At 34.4% G+C, this 10,272-nt stretch overlaps 1 non-coding gene across 1 annotated transcript; it reads left to right on the forward strand.

Moving 5' to 3' along the window:
• The first annotated feature begins 393 nt into the window (after positions 1-393).
• Positions 394-466, forward strand: TRNAF-GAA (transfer RNA phenylalanine (anticodon GAA)). Its single transcript has one exon. It is a non-coding gene; the product is annotated as a tRNA-Phe (tRNA).
• Positions 467-10,272: the final 9,806 nt, after the last annotated feature.

The following is a 10,272-nucleotide window of genomic DNA, read 5'->3' on the forward strand; positions in this document are numbered from 1 at the left end:
TTTCCTTCTCCTTTTGAAGGCTGCCTTTAATAATTTGAACATGTACTCTAAAAGGGCATAATGTTGATGCGTTTGAAACGAAAAGCGTGCAAAAAATACTTCGCTGTGTGTTGACCACACGACTCAGTAAAGAGATATGATCATCACGTTGGACTATAAATAGCATGTCCATTTACATGGCTCTACGCAAGGAAACAAATGTGGGACTAAATCTCAAAGCAAACTGCAAAAGCATAGGAAATAAAGACTGCAAGTGGAATACAATTCAATTCAAATCCCTTACAAATGCCACTTTTTGTCTTCTTTTACAAAACACTCGTTATTGCAGTTTATTATTATCTTTAATAATATATTTCTCTCCTTTAAAATAAATTGAAATATACAGTAAAGAATGTGGGGATAGCTCAGTTGGGAGAGCGTCAGACTGAAGATCTGAAGGTCGCGTGTTCGATCCACGCTCACCGCACTACACTCATCTTTGATGTTATTTGATGTTGAAAAAACGAAATGGGAGAATTCTTTGTTTTTGTTAACTTAACACAATTGAAATGTTGTACGAGTTCGGGAAGGGTGAGATTCCATCGTTATTTGAAGTTGTTTTTGCTCAGCTAGTTTCTTCAACGAGGTATGGTCATTTGCATAGGGTTGTAAAGTGCAAGGTAATAACTTTCTTATGATGTTTTTGTCCTTTGAATGGAGTTTGATAATAATATTTGAGAAAATAGCGAATATTTTGTACAGGATTCATGTGTTGTATGTTTATTTCAAATAAAAATATTTAAATATGTTATTGGATGATTGATAGGTGTATAAAAAGTTTTATTGGACAAGTGAGTGTTTTTATATTTTTTTTTGTCAAAATAGTTTCATATTGTGTTTGGTTGACAAGATCTACCCATGCAAGTGTCTCATAAAGGAGAATAGAATTAGGGGCTTTTCATGCAAGTTTCTAAAGGTAGAGAACAAGAATTTCAAAATCATGCTTCTACCATGATAAATAATAATGTTTTGACAACTACTTTGGCAAAAAACTCTTAGGATCTATTTTTAGAGTTTTTTGCTTTCTTTTGTTAAAATCAAAGATCATTTCCCAAATGATACCTATCAAGCTCAATCATCTTCAAAATGCTAAAGACTTAGAGTGTGAAGAATGTCTAGATGAAAGGCCAATAGCACAAATTGTTGTGGACTCTCTAGATAATTCTATGTCTACTCATCCTTATCCTTATATGATCATATTAGAACAGTGCTTGTTCTCCTTCTATCTTGCAAATTTTACCCTTCTCAAGTTCAAACCACTATCCAATTCAACTTACTTTAGCAACAAGAAGCTCATCAGAAAAACCTTCATTTCAATTTGAAGAATGTGGTTTATAGATGTAAAATTGTTTACTTTTTCTCAAACAATGGTGGAAGTATTCTCCATTTTTGGAAGGTTGTTTCAATTACTGATAAAATTTCCCTACATTAGATAGAAATTAAAGGATTGGAATACCAATCATTTCAAGTATGTCTTCACTCAAAAATTTAAAAAAATTCCTGTCAACAAGTGATGAGATCAATGAGCATATGATCAAACTTTGAATGAATAGCTCTTCTTTTCATCTTTTAAAAAAACTTTTGTAGGACTTGGAAGAGATTTTGACAAGAGAAGAATTACATTGGAGGCAAAAATCTAAAGAAATGTTGTTGAAGGATGGGGACCATAACACTAGTTTTATTCACCTTTTAGCCATCCTACACCATTAGGGAAATGCCATCTTCTTAATCAACTCTACAAATGGTCAATTGCTTCTAGAGGAAGAAACAATCAAGCAAGAAGTGAGTTTCTTTCAATCTTTCTCTCCAAAATCTACTTTGTCACATGGTCAGTGTTGGTTATTCCAGCTAATTCCTATAACACTCCTAACGATTTTCCCTCTCTCATCAGTGGATGTTGTCGATTAGTGGCTAATGCTTCAAAATTTGAGAGAATTCTCCTTCTCTTTTGGCTTTGCAAAACCAAGGCAAGTACACCTGATAATACTTAAAAATTTGACAAATGAATCAAAATTATTATCCATGTATAGAATATTCTTAGACTTATGACCAGAATGCATAAGTTCTCAACCAAAATTGGCTCAATTCTAGTTACTCATCTTTACTAATATGCATCTGAGAATGAAAAATATATTTTAACTCTACTCCTACTAACATTAATGAAATGGAATTTGATTTGATTTTGGATTGGTTACTGAGACTTAGCCCAAATGGGACTAGTACATATATCCATTGAAACAGAGTCCTACATGAAATGAATCTCATGAAATGCACTTAGAAATCTGAAAACCTATGCCTAACATAAGCATTCTAGAATTCATTATTTCAAACCATACTTAATAAATCTCTACCGTGTTACTTAAATATTGTAATGCATTTAAAGGATTAAATTTCTTCCTTAAAGAAAACTAGTAAATACACTACACATTTGTGAGATCTTCACAAAGACAATCTTATCCATCCTAAACAAATAAACTCGTATAATCAAAATAACACCAAATAGAAGACAATCTAGAATGATCTTTTCATTAATCTTCACTGAAGTGTTCAATACAATTCACATAACATAAGACTATAATTCTATTTTTTGTAAATATGTTTTTTACAAACTAGCTCTACTACCTATCACATGCAAAAATGATATCAATACCCCTAAAAAGTAACATTGAATTCCGTTTTATAACAACAAGGGAGAAACAAGATTCAGGTTACTTTGCCATATGTCACATTTTATTTTATTTTTACAACAGAATATGCCAAGAGCATCTTTATAACCCAAAATACTAAGAGAGGGAAAATGGAAACAACATAGTCGATTATCTTCTAATGATTAAATCTGATTTGATTCCCTTGGTTGACACATTCATGCTGATTTGGAAAATGAAGCAAAATTGATGGTGAACTGGCATTTGCGGGTCCCATTGGAAGATGACATAGAGATTAACAAAATATCCTTGGTTAGAGAAATGATCAAGGCTGAAATATCTTCTTGTTCTACTCTTCATTTTTCTACCAAGAGAAACTAACTACAAGTGTCAATGTGGTTATTGTAGGCTGGATTTGCTAAAATTGGATATTGTTGCATTCTGTCTATTTAAAATTTTGACATTATATTCGAGCTCATACAACCCGTCCGGCCGTTTGTGTGGATTATCCTCTATTTTATTAGCACCATCCATAGCCTTATAAATTACATCATGCAACAAAACCTTCATGAGCTCAACTTTCTCTTCTTGCTTTGTCTTAACCTCTTGAGTATCTTTAACAAAAGATGGTGGAGTAGTGCCTTGTACTTTGTTAAACCTATTGAAAGCCTTTGATACATGTCCATGAAATTTATGATGTTCCAACAATAGTGAATCCACTTCAGTCTTTGTAACCCTCAACTCATTAATCAAGCTTGTCCAAGGTTTCTAAGCTTCACTTTTAAAATTTTGACATTATATTTGATCTCATACAACCCCTCCAACCGTTTGTGCAGGTTATCCTCTAGTTTATTAGCATCATCCATAGCCTTATAAATTACACCATGCAACAAAACCTTCGTGAGCTTAACTTTCTATTATTGCTTTGTCTTATCCTCCTTTGTATCTTTAACAAAAGATGGTGGAGTAGTTCCTTGTACTTTGTTAAACCTATTGAAAGCCTTTGATACATGTCCATGAAATTTATGGTGTTCCACCAATAGTGAATCCACTTATGTCTTTGTAACCCTCAACTCATTAATCAAGCTCATCCAAGGTTTCTAAGCTTCACTTTTAACATTTCTCAAAATAATTATACAGACAATGTAGAAGTTTTCTTTTGATCAAATATTTTACAAAAATTTTTAAATGAAACTCCACCTTTCTTTGTGTATGAACCATTTGGACAATACTTTGATATCTTGTTCACATGAGTTTCAAGTGCGGTAACATTTGTTGAAATTTGGCTTTGATTAAATTTTAAGCTATTTTGAATTTTCAAGTTTTGAGCTTCTTTCTCAACGACACATTTTGTTGCTGAGCCTTGACCAATTATCTCTCATCTTTTATTTTTGTCTCCCTTTCAAAGCTAGCATCAAAGCTAGCATCAATCTTTAATCTTGAAGTTATAACCTCGACTTCCAATAAGAGGCCCTTGCCTAAGACACATTTAGCAACTTCTTCAGATCATTTATCTCTTTCTTGACTTGTACAATAAGTTTTTCTTGTTCTTGTTACCAATTTGATCCCTTTTGGGTTAAAATTGCCTAGAGATAAGGTCTAGGCCTTATTAGGAGATTTTGATCAGCTTTCGACAAATTTTACTAAATTGTCAAAAATGTTGTATGGCAGCCATATATTTCTAAATCTCTTTTGTTTTATTGGAGGGAAGTGAAGATTCAAAATTGAGAAATAAAACCTCCACGTGGTTTAGTTGTGACATGGTGTACAAAGAGTCAAGGTGTCTCTCATATTTTAAAGATGGTCAAAATTTATGCTTCCACGTTACATTTGGACTTGAAAAGGTTTTAAGTTCTATTTTTTGTGTTATGGTATGTTCATACCCAAGTCTACCCGTAGCATGGTTTCAATTAGGGTTTTGGGCAGTAAAGTTCCAGTTTTCTCTACAAAATCTTCTTATGCAAGCTCTCATATTGCAAAAGAGGGCATTACAAGTGCAGTCATCTAAGCCACGTGAGGATTCATGCATGCAAAAAGGGAATGTTTAGAGGGTGTTAACAAGAAGAAGCCCACATATTAAGCGAGATTCAAAGAGATTTTATATTCAAACTTCATGTACAAGAGAGGTTCGTTGTATATCTTCCCTTGTTTAGAGAGCTTGTTCATAAATAGTGATATCTTGTTTCATAATAGCTAGCATAGATTCTGTCACTCTCCTTGTTTTCATGGTGTTCTCCCTTTATACTTCCCTTTCAAAAGTTCTCATAAGTGGAGTCCGCTGTCAAAGAGGATCATAGCCAAAACCCATAGTCATGAACCAAAAGCAACACAAGAATTGTGCCTTTGAGAAAGACTATTATTTCAATGCCATAATAAAGTCTGAGATCGAAATGAGGGAATATGGGACAGTCAAGAATAATGATCTATTGGTGTTTCATCAAAAGAAGTAAAGCATCAGACCTAATACTGCGAAAGAGGACAGTGACTGATATGAAGGAATGGAGCAATTCAAAGGATCGGTCCAAGAAAGGCTATCGTGTGTGACCTTGCTTTGCCTTAGGCAACATTGTGTAACAATAAGAACAGTAAGAATATCATGGAAGAAAGTGCCTCGGGCCTGTCAAGGGCAGCTTGCAATCTGATCATGACATTCATCAAAAGAGTCACCAAATGCACAGTGATAGTTACAAACAGCAACACACTATTGTGGATGGCAATAAGTCTTAATCATCTAGGCAGTATACTAAGGATGGGCAGTCAAATGAAGGCTGTCATAGAGACAATAATATTCAACAATTTGTATTGAGACACACAGTGATTGGGATCTTGATAGAGAAACAAATACAATATTAGTCTTTGCAGTCCAGAGTTCCATGATAATGATAACATCATCACTCATCACCCAAAGCTTCAAAGTTTTATCAATGAGCTTGAGGTATGATGAAGAGCAGCACTAATCATGATATGCAGGGATGATAGGAGACAAAGGTTGCAGTTATGAGAAGATGACAAACAATGAGTCAATATATAGTAGCAAGTCAAGGCACAAAGTTTCACAAACTCATCAAAGATTCCATAGTCCATAAAAGAAATCTTAAGATCAACAAAATAACAAAGCATGGTTTTAAAGATGATCCTGTTGCAGTATTGAAGTCAGTACCCTACTCTTTCAAAGGTCAAGATACAGTCCTAATGTAAAGTAGACGTAGTATGGGTTTTCTGAGGAGTGTATTTTGATGTATGTATTGTATGTGATTAGTCTTGAAAGTCATAGGACAAGAGGAACAATTTTATTCATAGCTCATGTACAAAAATCAAAATCATGGGACCATGACAAAACGCAATGAGAATTCATGCTAATAAAACAGGATCACTTTTTTATGAAGATGATTTTATTGAGCTGAGCATTTAAAGATTTTAAGGATTTAGCATGAGATATGGCACATAAGATTTCAAAGGGCAGTTCTTGAGACTAGTGGCTGAAGACATGCTATTAGCAGTCAAGAATACAAAGGAAGAATCACTATCTAAAGGACAAAACAGTGGTGAGGTTGTGTAATGAATACACACCATTACTATCTCAAAGAAAGATTCATTCTCAGCCAAGTATGAAAACGTTTGTGAAAGATGAAAACCGTATTGTTGCAAAGGTCAGACCAATAAAGACAGCGAGTATGATCAAGATGCAAACCTAGAGCAGAGGATAAGGAAATATCAATAGTCATGAACAGCTTATGCAGACCAATAAACAGATAAGAGTTACAGTCGAGACAACAAGGTGCAATAGGGTCTACATCAGCAGCACGGTCAATATAAAGACATATTTGTTCAAAAGGAATAAAGATAGGACCAAAATTAGAATATTCAAGGGTGAGTTTTTCTTTAGAAATATGAGAATGGCTTGTGAGCCTTCATGATTGACAACCATGAATCAGTGCAGCTGATTAGTCAAGCTATATGGAGAATAATCCAGTTATGAGGTAGTATTCAGTCAGTTATGAAAGGCTGCAAGAACATAGAGTTTTATGACAGCCCACGTCACACAAGAAAGTCAATAAGACAGTAAGTGCATTGAACAAGGTAAGAGTAGCCCTAGCTAGCAGTGGCCTAAGTCAATGATGAAGGGTTACTGTTCAAGGAGCAGCCTAGATTTGGGGCACAGTGATGAAGATCCAATAGCAAAGTCGCAACTTCATGGCACGATAGTCCTTGGAACCCATGATTTTAAATGATCACAATGACAGTCACACGTAATAGGTGGCAGCAATATCTTTGTATCAACCAAGGAAATCTACAGTAACTGTCAAGAAAGACAATCTCCGGACAGTCAAAGGATACCATGTCTTGCATTGCATAGTCAAGTAATACTCATGGTTAAGCATATTCAAGGTTCCTTTTGAAAATTTGTTTTCCCTTAGTTCAAAGGGTTAAAGTTTGCACTCATGTCAATATAACTGTTTTCAAGTGCCCAGTATCAAAGGTGTCGTTACAGAGTTTATGCAGTGATTAAGACCCAGAGCAATCCATTTATGATAATGAGGACAGTGCTAATGTAGAGGATCACAGGCTATAACCCAAGGCAATAATCCATTCACATAGGCTCAGGATATGCAGCGAGATTAAAGGGAAAAACACAAGGATAGCAGCCACAGTGACAATCCATGAATAGACCGAAGTCTTTAGGGCAGTCTAGAAAGACAATAATAAGTCTTTAGAGAAGTCCACCATGAAGTCCCTGCTCACCTCTTCTAATTTCTTCATTCCATATGAAGCATCAAAGCATTCTTCATTCCGTATGAAGCATCAAAGCAGATTTTGGGACAATGAGAAAGAAGCAAAATGCATTCATAACAGTGAAAGAAGTTAAGAACAGTGGGCAATAAATGGAAAGTCACAATCAAATACACAGAGCAATCTTCAAAGTCCAAGGACATGAAGGTATAAAGACCTTCAAGGATAACAGTCATGAGTAGAACAGTCAACTCAAAAAGACAGTGTCATGAAGCAGTGAACCTTGTTCAAACCTAAGCATTAATATCAATGATCTAAAGTATTAACAATGATGAGTTCATGATAGGATGGTCATGAAGATGCTGCAAAGAGAATGATGAACAGAGGTTTGTAACATACAAAGGCTGCCATAGAGCATGAGAGACATATTTGAATTTCAAAATACAAGGTAACCATCAAGTCAAACTTGAGTTCAAATTTTCAAATGAATCAAGGGGGTCGTTCAAAAGACAAAATCCCACTTTTGGGGAGATTTTGAGACCTAAACAGCAGTTCAACCCTTGATTTAAGGGGTCTTATGGCTTCTCCATCAGTAAAGGGCAGTTCTAAGAGTGCAAACATTGCCTTCACTTCAGTTTGACCCTGATTTTGGGGAGTTTCCAAGTGATCTCGCGTAGCATATTTCAATTTAAGAATTTACCATCAGTTTGCCACCTGATTTCAAGGGACAAAGAAGCAGCCAGCACACTTAACAAGCCAGTTGAGTCAGCAGGTCAGAGGGAGCCAATATTTTGACCCTGATTTTGGGGAGTTTCCAAGCGATCTCGCCTAGCATATTTCAATTTAAGAATTTACCATCAGTTTGCCACCTGATTTCAACGGACAAAGAAGCAGCCAGCACACTTAACAAGCCAGTTGAGTCAGCAGGTCGGAGGGAGCCAATATTTTGAAATTCGAAATTTAGGAACAACTCTAAAAAAGACATTTTTCTCATTCATTTGTAATCAGTTCTGGCTTTTCACTATATGTACAATAGAGAAATGAGTCTTGCAACTAAAATTTCTTTAAGTTTGTCTCTAATTTTTGTATGTATTCACCTCCTATACATGAAACTCAGAGTGATTTCTATATATTGTAATCAGATTCTTTGGAAATTTCAACGAAGAACTCAATGGTTCCTGCTCATTATTGTATCATTTACATTGTTTTATGCTAAATTTACATTGTGAATTGATTTTTAGTCCTTTGCTGCTCATGCATCAATATCATGTCTTAGTGAGAATTCCTTAGATTTGATCACGTTATATATTGTGTTATAAGTTTATTTCAGTCAGCATTGTTGTATGGTTTATTTCATCTCGTATGCAAACTGAAATCAATAACTTTTATATGAAATGCTTATGATCATCTTAGGAACAAATAAGTTGTGAACTCAATTAGTGTCTTTGTTGAATCCATTGTAATCAGTCAATTTAGGACAGCAGAAAATAGAATATCTTGGTGCATCACCGCTTGAGTACATTAGATTTTTATTTCCAAAGCATTTCTCTATCTCTTTTCTCTGCAAGAATTGGTAGTTTTAAGAAATTTCAAAGGGAACCAACCTTCTCTGGAGGTCTACTTCCATAATAGGGTACCCACAACCTGGAGGTAGTCCCATGTGTCACAGGTTAGCTATGTCTAGGTTTAGCTAAGGTTCAAACCTTAGTGATAACAATTCTTCCACTCTTGTCCTATTGAACATGGCAATATTTACATTTAGTTTTGCTACTTCTGTAGCTGATATGTCCTTGAGTCTATAAACAATGAACTTCCCTAGTACCTACTGTGAGTCAGCTACTATAATTGGTCTTTTTCCCTCTAGATATAAACACTACAATGAACAAGTGTTGTCTAAGGGCCCAAAGTCTGATGGAAAACATAGTCTATCCAACCCTTCATCTATTAATCTGTATTCAACTCCTTCATATCTCATTAGGTTATCAAAACCAATACAAGATGCAAGGTCAAGGACTTGGATTAGTACATAGGCATCCTTCCTCAGTATCTCTCTTCTTTCTCTACTGTCATGTTATATAATTATTCCTTCACACCCTCCAAAAATTATTACTCGGAGGGAATATCACCTTGCTTGCCAATTAGTTCTCTTGTCTTCCCTTCTTCTTATAAACAAACATTTTGAACTCTTCAGAGTGAATAAATTCATCATCTGATAAATTCCTAATTCTCCATACATTATTGTTTCCATCAAGAGAAGTTGCTAGAGTTTGAGAGGAGGACACAACATGAAGTTTAAGACACTATATCTTCAAAAAAATCTCCATTAACTTTTACATGCATTTCCTAGTTTTATTTATTTAGATATAAAAAAATTCTTTCAAAGGCTAGATTGAAATATTATTACAACACCAATTTTTCTAAGGACTTAAATCTTTCATTATTTATTCTTTTTTAGATTTAAAATTTTCCATTGCTTCCTAGATAATATATTAAATTTTACTTTTTTCTTTAGGTAATTTAGATTTAGAATAATATTCTAGTTTTTGCATTTACATACTTCAAAACACTATCAATTCTTATGTCCAATTAAATTTTAAATTCGATTCATTTAGTTGTATTTAGTCAAAATACAATCACTGAGTTTCATTCATGTGAGACAGTTAGCTAACTCGACACATTTTTCATAAAAAAATAAAATGATAGTTACTTCCTTGTACAAATTCTAGCATTACACTTGTATAAAATTAAAAATCCAAAGCACAATTGTAAGATTATTCTTTCGTAGGTTTTAGAAAGTGTAGACACCTAAAAATGGTCAACGCTTGCGGGATCATACTTTAACATTTGTGCATTGCCT

The sequence above is a fragment of the Cryptomeria japonica genome, chromosome 8, assembly GCF_030272615.1.
Source record: "Cryptomeria japonica chromosome 8, Sugi_1.0, whole genome shotgun sequence".
Classification (NCBI taxonomy): domain Eukaryota; kingdom Viridiplantae; phylum Streptophyta; class Pinopsida; order Cupressales; family Cupressaceae; genus Cryptomeria; species Cryptomeria japonica.